This window comes from Mustela lutreola, chromosome 1 (genome assembly GCF_030435805.1).
Source record: "Mustela lutreola isolate mMusLut2 chromosome 1, mMusLut2.pri, whole genome shotgun sequence".
Classification (NCBI taxonomy): domain Eukaryota; kingdom Metazoa; phylum Chordata; class Mammalia; order Carnivora; family Mustelidae; genus Mustela; species Mustela lutreola.
Genome location: NC_081290.1, coordinates 1,315,795 through 1,329,659, shown reverse-complemented (window position 1 = coordinate 1,329,659; position 13,865 = coordinate 1,315,795). Strand labels below are relative to the sequence as shown.

At 40.1% G+C, this 13,865-nt stretch overlaps 1 long non-coding RNA gene and 1 pseudogene across 1 annotated transcript in view; one reads left to right on the top strand and one right to left on the bottom strand.

Annotated features, from left to right (window-relative positions):
- LOC131819259 (uncharacterized) overlaps positions 1 to 13,865 on the bottom strand; it is a 39,377-nt gene that overhangs the window by 8,930 nt on the left and 16,582 nt on the right. The gene's annotated exons all lie outside the window — the stretch shown is intronic.
- Positions 11,716 to 12,329, top strand: LOC131819038 (large ribosomal subunit protein uL22-like; annotated as a pseudogene).

Here is a 13,865-nt window from a genome sequence, read left to right as displayed (position 1 = left end):
TGCTGTAGGTCAGAAACCCAGCATGGGTCTCCCTGAAGCTACAATCCAGGTGTTAGAAGGCGGTGCCCCTTCCCAGAAGCTTTAGGGGAGGATCCATTTCCTTGCCTTTTCCAGCTTCTAGAGGAAAAGTCTTCAGTCCTTGGCTCCAAGTTCCTTCCTATCTTCAAAGCCAAAAAGTCTAGTCCTTCTCTGGTCACATTGCCCTGATTTCTGCGTCCCTCTCCTACTGTGAAGGACCCTTGTGACCAGCTAGATATTCCAGGATAATCCCAGCGTCTCTAGGTCCTGTGATTAGCAACTTTATTTCATCAACAATGCTATTCCTCTTTGCTAAGTAACCGAACACATTCACAGGTGCCAGGGATTAGGACATTGACATTTCTGGTGGGCCATTGTTTAGAGTAATTTCAAAACTCTCCCTTAAAAAGAAAAAAAGTCCTAGAAAACATTAACAGTGATGGTTATTTCAAACACTGTTGTTGATTTATTAACAACAAACGGTATTAGGACAACAACTAACTTGTACACATGCTAGTAATCCATGTCCATAATCTCAAGAAAAGTATAAAGAATAACCATGAAAAGGAGCTACGGTGCGGCAGTCAGAAATACCGATCAGTTCACTTAAAAGAATTAAGCCAGTTTTTAGAAAGAATACAAAAGAACAAATAAAAACTACAAATGCTCCACGGACAGTATGAACAAACAGTATTTCTCAACTACTGAATCTCAAAGCACTTTGTCACGTGGACTCAGGAAGCTCGCACACCGGCAAAATGGTTAAATCTGCACAGCCAGGACTCACTCAAACTTGGTTTCTACTTCCTGAACTGACATCAGACTTGGGTTAAGCCTGAATCTCTAGTGAGCATTAGACTCACCAGAGATGCTTGTTCAAAACACAGACTCCCAGAGGCTGGGACTCGGTCAGTCTAGTACGGGTCCAAGGGACCTGTATTTTTAAAGCCCATAACAGGATGTTAAAGTGACAGTATCTCTGCATCAGTGCCAGCGAGGGTGTCATGTCAAGTAGGATCCAGCAGGAAACAGACAGGCGCTGAGGCTGCGTAACAAAGGGAGTATTTACCCAGCGTGAGGCCAGAGTGCAAGGAAATGCCAAGGGGAAATGCGGAGCCTCAGGTGTCGTGGCAGTACGGCCCCAGTCAGTATCGTCAGTCCCCAAGGACAAAGGAAGGAAGAACCAGAAGGAAGAGTCCAGCAGAAAGAACTGCTTGACAGAAGCGATGGCCTTTGTTGAGGGATGCAGCAGCCCCAAAATTCCAGCGCAGACGGAGCCACGGAATTACTAACCCGACCTCATGCTGCTCCCTTCTTCCTGGCTTCTTCCCAAGCTCCTCATTGACCAGACTCGAGGGAGCCCCTCGTGAAGCCGTACGCATCACTCTCCAGGGCCACGCAAGAGGATGAATGGAAATGGTGAGCAGGTCTAGAGGGACAAAATGAAGATATCCTGCACAGGCACCAATGTGATAGATAAGACACCACACCCCTCCCCTTCCATGTGCAGAATTTACACAAGAAACGTTTCAAACGAGTTCCATGACACTGAATGCTTCGTCTGAACAAGGAAACGAGAAGCAGTCCTAAAGCAAGGATTGGTATGGCTCTCTGAATGAAACCAGGATAACGGGAGAAAGAACTCAAGCTGTAATCTGCATCCCACAGGCCATGCTCAGTCCATGAACTGGTTACGGAATACAGTGAATCTGAAGCAGACTGCCTGGGAAAAGGTTTTGTAAAACGCTGCTCTGGACCGTTTAAATCTGCCCGGGTATGACGAAAGGGACAAAGGAAAAAGATGTTCTGTCATGGTGTTCTTAGCCTTGACGCTAAGAGTTGAATAGAACGGTTAAAAACAAAAGTTCTAGGTGCAGACTGCCTGTAATAAAACCACATCTCGGGGCACCTGGGTGGCTCAGTCGTTTAGCAGCGGCCTTGGGCTCAGGTCATGATCCCAGGGTCCTGGGATAGAGCCCCACATTGGGGTCCCTGCTCAGCAAGAAGCTTGCTTCCCCCTCTCCCCCTGCTTGTGTTCCCTCTCTCGGTGTATCTCTCCCTCTGTCAAATAAAAAAAAAAGAAAGAAAAGAAAAAAGAAAGCCACATCTCTGCCGCTTATTACCTGGGTGATTTGGGGCAAGGTATTTAGCTTCTTTAAGCACCAAGGTCACCTCCCATAAAATGAGTGTAATAGCAGTACAAACCTCCCAGTGTTGGGAAGACTGGACAAAATAATCGTTTCCTTAGCAGAGTGCTTGACACACAGTAATACATAGTAGTGATTTTTATAAAAATAGCTAGCAGCTAAATTAGCTAAGTAGTAGCTAGTTTGGCATTCAAAATACATTTAAAGAGTTATTACTGCGTGCTATACTTAAGAGGTAGTATGCAAATAACCAAATGCTAGTATAACACCCAGTCCATCTAAACTCATCCTCTTTTGTGTACATAAATCACCTGTATTACCCTCAAATACTCAAAACCTGAATAAATACAGAATTTTGACATACGAGGCTTACTTACTGGTTCTCCTATAAGGAAAGGTGATAGGTTAGTTAGTTAATAATCATTTAATAAGAGTTCAGTTTGGATTGGAAGCTCTATTATGTCCGATGAGAAGTATCATCATTCAATGAAACACACACGTGCTGGGGGATGTGGTCCAACGGCGCCATTAGGGGGAATAAACAGCATTTAACAGGAGAAGACTTCCCGCGGGATTTGAGTTTCGAGCAAGAGAAGAATGGAAAGGTTAATTCTTTCTAACGCAGCTGATGCTGAGAGGCTTTTCAGCCGGCAGACAATAGCCTGGCAAGCGTGGGGAACTGGGGATTAAACTGCCCTAAACTGTACCGCACTCGGCGCGACGCGGGAGGAGCAGGTGGGCTGTACTGGGGACAAAGAGGTGAGGTCAGACGAGGAGAAATCCTCTTCTTGATGCAAATCATCCAGCTATACTGAAATGTGCTTGCACGCAAAACGTATGGGATCAACACCTTCTACCGTTTCCAAATGAGGCCTTTCTGAATTGCTCTGAAAATTAAGTGAAAGTGGTTACTGTGAGGCAAATATTAAGTCATTAGCGATTACTGCTGTTAAAAGCCCAGCCTTCTCTACAGCAGAACATAGAATCCAAGGAGGAGGTTTGGGGATTAATTAGACTTGCCAGGACTTTAAAAATTCTCAGATTCCTATTTTCTTCTCCTGTGAATCAGGTAAAATTGCTAATACACTCACCTTTCACGGTCTGACAATACGCTCACAGTAATGATTCTGCAGAAAATGCCCTTGGAGTGTGATAGATTTGGGGGGATAATTAATTCTGCTTCCTTCCTCTCTCACTCACCCCAGACCACCACCAGCACTACTTCTAATCAATTTTAAACTTGAACAAAAATCCATAAGGTTGCAAATGACCAGATGACATGTTTATTTCTACAGTGATTAATTTCCTCAAAAAAAAAAAAAAAAAAGGGCAAAGTTCCAAAAGAAATTGGATTGGTTTAATTGACACTCTCCATGCGTGAAGCCAATGAAAACCCAAAAAAAAAAAAAAAAAAAAAAAAAAAAAAAAAAAAAAAAAAATCTTTCACCTCTTCCAACTCTAACATAAATGATTTTTAAGACAAAGAAAAATAAGAAATCAGGGAAAGAAGGGAAAGCAACCTCAGCTCACCAAGAAAGCTTTTTTAAAAAGTGTTCAACATAGCAAAAGTGAAATGCATTTATAATTCTGATGATATTGAACAAAACCAATACCTGAATTCGAATTAATGATGCTATATCAGAAATTTTTGAGCAATTCTCATGTTTATAGAGTAGAAGAACAGAAATGACACATGGCATATCTGAAGTGCATAAAAAATAATATATATACACTGTCATCACACTTGCAAATTAAATAATAAGGAAGTAATGTATCCTAAGCCACAGACACATCCAGAAAAATTAAATGCCTGCATTAAAAGAATCCCACCAGCAAGAAGCCACCTCCAGCTAAGCTAGTTTGTTTTTTTTTTTTTTTTTTTTTTTTTTTATCACAATCTAGTTTCCATTTCATTAACCTTTGGGTCAAGGCTTCCAGAAAACTGTTGGCTATATCTCAAATGAAGAGATAAATGTGAAAAATAGACTGATCGGGGAGGAATTCTGGGAATATGATGGCAGCCACGATGTCGTTTTTAAATCTCCCCAAATGCCCTCCGTCAAGAAAGACAGAGCAACTAGAATATCAAAACCAAAAACTCACGAGCAGTATTTACATCAGATGGTGACAACTGAATGATACAGTTTCCCCAGGAACCTTGAAATCTGCGTAGATGGGGTTAAACCACCAGCAGCCACAAGACCCATTTGTTGTGCCAGGTAGGAGGAAAGAGAAAAAGGCCAAGGGGCAGCTGATGAATCAGAGAAGCGGCAACCCCGAAGTCCTCAGCGGGTGTTTACTGGAGAGCACAGGGGATCAGTATGAGGACAGCGGCTGGACTCGGAACTCGGGACATTCCCACTTGTGTGCGAGAGGTTCTCAGCAAGGTCTGAAGGAGCTGAGGGGCCGGGTTCCCACAAACGCTGCGATCCACCGGCCAAAGCCCTCCCAGAGTGACACCCACAAAGGATAAACTGTTGGGAAAAGACGCCAGCTTGAGCATGACAGGGATGATGGAGACAAAGAAAGAAAGAATCTGGATAAAAAGTGGGGAAGAGAAACACACATAAATAAGAGTCAACTCAGTCAAGGTCACCTGGTCAATCCAGTACAGCTAGTCAGAGGCACCTGGGGGCTCCGTCAGTCAGGCTGGTCGTGATCCCAGAGTCCTGGGATCGACTGGGCTCCTCGCTCAGCAGGGAGCCTGCTTGTCCCTCTCCCTCGGCCTCTACCCTCTGCTTGTGCTTGCCCTCTCTTTCTCTCTCTCACTCTGTGTATCTCAAATAAATAAATAAAATCTTTTTTAAAAAAATAAGCCCAGTTGTCCAAATCTAACACTTTTTCAAACTTTGCCCAGATGTCTATTCTCATGTAGGCAAAGGCTGAGAATACTAAATAAAATGAAACTTAAGAAATGAAAGAGTCATGTTACGTTTGAATATAGTTTTTTCAGCTCAAAGAGTTGACCAGAAAAACAAAACAAAACATTTTTGTGCCAGAGGGTAAATGCCACAAACTGTCTTCACGTGACCGCCACCACGTGACTGCCACCCTGCCGTCAGAGGATAACGTGTGACACCACCACGTGACCGCCACCACGTGACCGCCACCCCATGACCACCACCCCGCCGTCAGAGGATGACGTGTAACGGCACCAGTCATTTACCGAGGGTTCGGTGTTTGCCAGGCTTTGTTCCATGTTCTCTATACGAATGACCTCACTTAATCCTAACAATCATCATTATCCCCATTCTATTTTTTTTCTTTCATTATTCCCATTTTAAAGATGAAGAAACTGAAACTAAGAGAAGATACAGTTAGTAAGTGACAGAGCAGAATTCAGATCCAGATGTGCTTGATTCAAAGCCTATTTGTGTACCATTTGTGTATTATTTACAATAAAAACTCATACAGTAAAATAAGATGATATTGAAAATTAAAACCTGGTATCATGTTAACAAACAACACATTCTCAAATGAGAATGTATTTGTTTTTCACTGTATCTCTTGATAGTTTCCATCTAAAAGATGCAGAAAAGCAAAAAGAATTCCTTGAGGTAAGTATGTAGACCGGTGCCTTCCAACAGCCAACAGCAGAGGCTTCATTCCCGTCTCCGTAGCTCTTCTGGGACAGAAGAAGGGCTCTCTGTGACTGCAAGGTTACCACACTCCCACTGGATCTACCCATCTACCTAACCTGCTCATGGCAGCTCATTCCCTTTTTCCGTGTGCTTTATCAGTCTGGATGGAGATTACTTCTCCTTTTACTTAATTCCTGCAGCTGTACTTACGGCGTGCAGCACATGGTTTAGCGTAACTTCTCCAAGAGCACTTGAAGTAACAGAGACCAGATTTACCTTCCTCTCTGAAACCCCGAAAAACAAACATCAGCTGACCAACAAAATACATGAAACAATAGTTGTCAACACACTGGACAGCAGGCAACAAAGAACGATGCTCCTTGGGAGACAAGAAATAAGACCACATCTGCGCCGGTCTAGTGCCTTGAGAGAAGGCTCAGGCCGCAGCCTGGGGAGATCCGTAGGGACCCAGCTGACTCCCTGAGATGAAAAGACAGAGCTGAGGGTCTAGGAGACCAGGGCGACTGGAACTTGTACAACAGAGTACCGAAAAGGAAAAAGTTCCACAGAAACAGGACTCCAGAGATCTACAGAGGGTATCTGTAAAAATAATCCATCAGGGAACTGATGTGAACACGAATGTGAGACAATGAGCCGAAGCCAGGGAAAGAACAGCCTAAGAGGACCAGAGCCCACCCAGTGGGGGAGGAGCTCCTGCTCCCACACCACAGACGAGGAAGCATCGTGACGCGGTCACGGAGCAGGACGCTTGGAAGTATCATCTCAGAAGTGAGGAATAATCAGCCCCAGATGAAATACACTTCTAGGTGACCCTAACCAATTTTTTTAAATAATAAAGTACAAAAATAGTTATGAAATACAAAATGTCCAGCACTCAAAAAGGCAATGCCTGGCATCCAATCAAAGACTACCACGCAAGAAAGCAGGAAAATGCAAATCTTAATGGGGAAAAAATCAACCAATTAAAAGTAATCCAGAACTGACACAAACGTTAGAAGGACATTACAGTCGTTATAACCATACTTCATATTTTCCAAAAACTTAGTAAAGTCAGGGAAGACAGGAAAAAGACCAAAACCAAACTTTTAGAAATAAAAACTGCAATGTCTAAAAGAAAAAATACACTAGAAGAGATTATGGGCATATCAGGTCTACAGAAGGAAATATTATTAAATTGAAGACATACTAATAGGAACTTTCCAAAATGAAACATAAAGAGAAAAAAGAATTTTAAAAACAAATGGCAAAGCCTTTGCAGAGCAGTGGAACTGTAGAACAATTTGAAGAGGTCTACTGTGTGTGCACTGGCGCCCTGCAGAGAGGAGGCAGGGAATAAAACAACATTTGGATAAATATTTGATGAAAATATTAACCCACAGGACCAAAAAGCCCATTAACCTCAAGCACAAGAAACATAAGAAAATGACACCAATATATACCATAGTCAAATTATTCTAAGCAGTGATAAAAAAGAAAAAATGTTAAAGCAGCCAGGGGAAAGACAGACACATTACCTACACAAGAACAACTCTAAGGACGACAGTAGGTTCCCGCGGGCAACAAGGTGCAGGAGGAGACAATGAAGTAACATCTTTAAAGAAACAGATGAAAAATATGTCAATATGATTGCTTACACAGAAAATAAAACAGAATCTACAGAAAAGCAACTAGAACTAAGAAGTGAGGTTTGCAATGTTGTAGGATCAAAGATCAACATACAAAAACCAACTATATTTTTATATATTCCCAATGAACACAGAAATTAAAATTCAAGGAGTGTCTGGTGGCTCATCTTGCTGAGCATCTGACTCGATTTCAGCTCAGGCCTGATCCCAGGGTCAGAAGGTCAAGCCCCATGTTGGGCTCCACACTGGGCATGGAGCCTACTTTTAAAGGGGGGGGGGCGCCTGGGTGGCTCAGTGGGTTAAGCCTCTGCCTTTGGCTCAGGTCATGATCTCAGGGTCCTGGGATCGAGCCCCATGTCAGGCTCTCTGCTCAGCAGGGAGCCTGTTTCTCCCTCTCTCTGTCTACTTGTGATTTCTCCGTATGTCAAATAATAAATAAAATCTTTAAAAAAAGCGGAAGAAGAAATTAAAATTCAAAAAACAATGCAATTTACATTAACATTAAAAATATTAAATACTCAGGGATAAATCTGACCAAAGATATATAAAGCCTAAACACTAAAAGTGATAAAACATTGCTGAGAAAAAATTTAAAAGACCTAAATGAATTGGAAAAATATATTGTGCTTATTGATCAGAAGATAACAAAATTACTGTGTCCCGTCATGTTTTTTTGTAGAAATTGATAAATTGATTCTAAAATTCATATGGAAATGTAAGAAACCTAGACGAGCCAAAACAGCTTTGAAAAAGAGTACCAAAGCTATAGGATCTGATTTCAAGACTTGTTATAAAGCTACTATAATCAAGATAGTATGGTATTAATGCAAAGATAGACAAATAAATCAATGAAACAGAGAGCCTCAAAATAGATTCACATTATATAAACCTTTTTTTTTTTTTTGCTTTTGCTGCTTCTTTTTTTAAAGAGTTCATTTTTTAGAGAAGATATAGGTTCAAAATGGAGTAGAAATTATAGAGTATTTTCATAGACAACTGATTTTTAATAAAGATAAAAGAGCAATTTGGGCGGGCGCATAAGTGGCACAGCCAATTAAGGGCCCTTTTCTTGGTTTTGGCTCAGGTCATGATCACCGTTGTGAGATCAGGCCCAATGTTAGGCTCTGCACTCGGGGGAGTCTGCCTGAGAGTCTCTCTCCCTCTCTGTCACCCCCACTCATGCTCTCTCTCTCTCTCTCAAAAAAAAGGGAATAAACAAGTCTTTTAAAAAAAATTTAAAAAGCAGTTGGTGGAGGAAGAATCATCTTTCAACAAATGGTGGGAATAACTGCATATCTGTATGCAAAAATAGTTTGATCTACACCTCATACTATGTGCAAAAACTAATTCAAAATGGATCAATGACCTAATTATAAAATGAAAAATGGAAATTTCTACAAGAAAATACAGGAGAAAAGTGTTTGTGACCTTGGACTAAATATTTCTTAGATACACCAAATACATGATCAATAAAAGGGAAAATGGTAAATTGAATTTCATTAAAAAAAAGTTCTTCTTGTGAAAAAAATACTGCTAAGAGAATGAAAAGATAAGCCACAGAGTGGAAGAAAATACTGGCATATCATTTATCTGATAAAATAATTGTATCCAAAATAAATAAAGAACTCCCAAACCTCAATAATAATAAAAATAATCAAAATGGGCAAATGATTTCAACAGACATTTCACCAAAGACAACATATCCATGACAGGATGTTCAATATGACTAGTCATTAGGAAAATAAAAATTAAAGCCACATGAGAATTTAGAATGGCTAAATTACAAGGGCTAACCATACCATGCGCTAGTGAGAATACAGAGGAACCGAAACATTCATACACTGCTAATGGAAATGCAAAACCAGCCAACCACTTTAAAAAACAGTTTGGTGATTTCTTAAACAGTAAGTATACACCTACCAATGACCCAGCCACTCCACTTCTAAGCATTATGCAAGAGAAATGAAAGTACACATCTACTTGTCCATGAATATTCATAGCAACTTTAAGATCCAAAAACTAAAACAATCTAAATGTCCATCAACAGGTGAATGAATAAACCCATTCTGACATACCTATATAAAAAAACACTCTCAAAAAAATACAGAGTGAACTACTGATACACACAAAACATGGACTGATCACAAAACAATGACAGACAAGCAAGACAAAAAAGAGTAAAACTCTCAACACAGAAGGAATACCCAGAAACACACATCTCTGGGTGTTTTCCCCAAAGAAAGGTGTATTTTGCATACCCTACACCTGCTGCCTATGGGTCTGGCTTCCAATCAACCTAACTCTGGTGCTGATGGAGATCCTCCCCTTTAGGACAATAACAAGTCTTGGCACATGTTTAACTACTGAGAGCCACTAAGAATAAAGCAGGCTGCCTGGACCATCACCAAGGTTTAAGAGACAACCAAGAGCTACAGAGTTGATAACAAGGTTCCATCTCCTACATGAGGCCATTCCTTCAAGTCGGAGAGTTGGCTGTTTTATCTAATGCATAGAAACCAACTCAGAGATCAAAGAACATTAAAAAAAAAAAAAAAAAGAGGACTACGCTCCATAAAAAAGAATAAGATAAAACTTCGAAAAATGAGTGCAAACTATGGTTTCCACTGATGTAAAGCTCCAGAAAATGCAAACTAACCCTTAAAGAGAGAAGATAAATGAGTGGTTGCTGGAGACAGGTGGGAAGACGATAAAAGAATACAGGAAAGAATTTGGGAGTGATGGGTATGTTCATTATCCTGATTATGATCATGTCGTATGTATATGCGTATGTCAAGACCTATCAAGTTATATGCTTACAGCAACTGTACACATGAATAGCAAATTACTCTATGTCGATTATAACATGATAAAGGTTTATAAAAATGAGTATTCATTTTTAAACAATCTATAGTACAAGATAAAAAGGACAAGCCAGGAGAATGTCATGAATTAATTTTTTCCTAATACAGTTAGGAGTAAATACTATGCACTTATAAGTGATACAATGAATACAGAGGTATAGCTTAAAGGGTGGGTTTTTTGGTTTTGGGGATATTTTGGGGGGATTGCTCTTTTCCCCCAAATGTTGATACATTTGGAACACAAAGGTCTACATTTCTTTTAATTTCCCTATATTCTAAAAATAATATTAATTTTTTCAAAGGAAGTACCAAAACATATTTTAAATGTTTCCTAAAGACAGTCAAACCAAGATAAAAATTATGTGAAAAATAAAATTAGCAATCTAACTTACAAGAACAAAGTAACATCTTAAACTGGGAAGGGAAATAAAGCCTTACCAAATAAAATTCTTCTAGGAATTATTTTTAAGGGTGGCTCATACTTTATCTTGGATTTTTTTACCTAGTTGTCTCAAGATTTATTCCACCAAATCTTCTGACTTCCCCCAAATTTTTTTTTAAAGACCATTCAAGGACACTGAATTTAAATAGTTAAATTAACATTATCTCATTATGCTAAGATAATGAGGTAGTTGCTCATTTGGGAAGTACTCCAAAATCAGTCAGATTTTTAAGAAGGCCCTCAAAAGACTCAAAGCCAAGGGATAATTCAGAATGATTTGTTGTTTTGTTTTGTTTTATTTTGTTTTTCCAAACAGGATGCATAGCCCTCACCAGTAGGGTTGTTACAAGTTGGTGAAATCTCATCAGCATACCCAACAAGGAAAAAGATACTTACATACTTCCCTGCATCCAAAGGGTTTATGAAGACTCACAATACAGAGACTGCTTTTTCAGACTGAACCCCAGAGTTTTATGCATTTAACTCTACTGGGGTTCTCTAAGATTTGAAGCCTGGGTTCCCAGGCAAAGTGGAAAAAACACATGGATACTTGTCCTGATCAGTCACTACAAGCTGTAGTAAATGAGTTCAATGCTCTATAATTTTTCACTGAAAATGGAGGGATGAGTCTAGAAATTTCTCACATCACCGTCATTTTGCGACTATATCTAAAACAAGATGGTACTTTCAGTACCATGGACAGTCACAACAACCGGGAACAAGACACTGACTCAAGCACAAAAGCCAATTATGTTGTCTTAAAAACTGTTGTAGCAAAAGTCCACAGAGAGTTTAATATTTCAAGTTAATGTGGCATTTTTTAATAATAAATTTTCCATTTTCATTTTTTTAACTACCTTTCAAAATTATGAACATGGTAGAATATAACAGAAACAATTTGTCTTGTGAAGAAAACCTCTGTATTTTTTTACCTAAAGGTTCCAATTAATTGTGATTGAAGATTTATTTTTAAAAAATCAAAAAAATCTAGTCTTCTTCCTCTCAGCGGCCTGGGGTGACCTCTGAAAATGGTTCACTATTCGCTTGACCCAGAAAAACCTACGAAACCATGCAAGTCAAGAGGTTCAAATCTCCGTGTTCGCTTTAAGAACACACGTGAAACTGCCCAGGCCATCAAGGGTATGCATATCCGAAAAGCCACCAAGTGTCTGAAAGATGTCACTTTGCAGAAGCAGTGTGTGCCATTCCGTCGCTACAATGCTGGAGTTGGTAGATGTGCCCAGGCTTCAAACAGTGGGGCTAGACACAAGGTCAGTGGCCCAAGAAGAGTGCTGAATTTTTACTGCACATGCTTAAAAATGCAGAGAGTAATGCTGAACTTAAGGGTTTAGATGTCGATTCTCTGGTCATTGAGCACATTCAAGTAAACAAAACCCCCAAGATGCGGCATAGGACTTACAGGGCTCATGGTCGGATTAACCCATACATGAGTTCTCCTTGCCACATTGAGATGATCCTTACTGAGAAAGAGCAGATTGTTCCTAAACCAGAAGAGGAGGTTGCACAGAAGAAAAATATATCCCAGAAGAAACTGAAGAAACAAAAACTTATGGCCTGGGAGTAAATTTGCACAGAATAAATGCAAATAAAAATTTTTTTAAAAATCAAAAAAATCTAAATGGGCCAACAGAACAATTACCAAAAAAAGTAAATAAAACCACATTACGTTTTACGCTCTGTTCTCTTCAATTGAATGATACTGGTAACTTAAAAAGAAGAGTTTCAACTACTTAAATTAAAAATGCCACATAACAATATTTTTTTTTTTCAGCGTAACAGTACTCGTTGTTTTTGCGCCACACCCAGTGCTCCATGCAATCCGTGCCCTCTCTAATACCCACCACTGGGGGTTACCCCAACCTCCCACCCCCCACCCCTTCAAAACCCTCAGGGTTTTTTTTCAGAGCCCATAGTCTCTTATGGTTCGTCTTCCCCTCCAATTTCCCTCAGCTCCCTTCTCCTCTCCATCTCCCCGTCCTCCATGCTATTTGTTATGCTCCACAAATAAGTGAAACCATATGGTAATTGACTCTCTCTGCTTGACTGATTTCACTCAGCATAATCTCCTCCAGTCTCGTCCATGTTGCTACAAAAGTTGGGTATTCATCCTTTCTGATGGAGGTTTAAGCAATTTAAACAATGTTAAAGTTTCTATCATAACAGATATTATAATTTATAACCAATGTTATCCTAAGGTATTTCAGGGTCCAGGGCCTTCTCCAAAGAAGGACAAATCATATTAGGTGATGATAACAGAACTTCCTATCTGTCCTCAATATCTGAAAGCAGATGAAGTCAGGTTAATATGAAAGTCAAATTTGCAAGCCTTCAAGGCCAAAGAGAAAGGAGGAAGAAGTCCACCAAAACGGTATTTTACATCCTTTAGTATGCACACATGTGGAGTATAGAATGTTTTTCAAGTTTCCCTGATTGTGGGGGAAGAGGAAGTTCTTGGACAAGGTATGGCATGGCTTTATGCATTTGTTCATTAGTGTGTTAGTTCTACCACACTGCTACTCAGGAAACATTGCTAGTTCTAGAGACACAACAGTGAAGGAATCAACATAGTTCTTCTCATGGTCTCGTGTTCATCTTCCCATTAGGACAGGAACTCCACCTCCGCTGCTCTGTGGAATGAAGAGAATCTAGACATAGCAAGAAAGCTCGCTGGTGTCTACCACACAACACGGAAGGGAAAGAGAGAAAAAGAGAAATGAGAGGGTCAGCTGTGTGTTTTCACAGTGGCCTTCCTTGTTGGGAGGAAGAAGGAGAAAGAGACGGACACGTGCACACTAAGAATCCTCCCCTCGAAGGTATGGCCCAGTGTGGGTCCAGTGACCTGTCAGATCTGTAGTCCTCCACGTTGGGGTCAAGTGAGGAAGAAAATTAATTTGATAGAATAAGTGATAAGGGAGCATTGAGCAGTCTCTCTGGAGGACCATGGTGTAACTTCTCATAACTTTCTTTTTGGAGGAAATATCAGTGTCGAAATGGAATTTTCATGTCTGGATGAGCATAGAGTTGACCATTAGATAATGGTCAACAAATCCGTCTCTCTGAAAGCTCCACCTTTCAAAAGATAATTGAGCCAATCTTGACATTACAAAAACAAGGACCTATTTATGTTTTAAGGGGAATGGCACCTACCT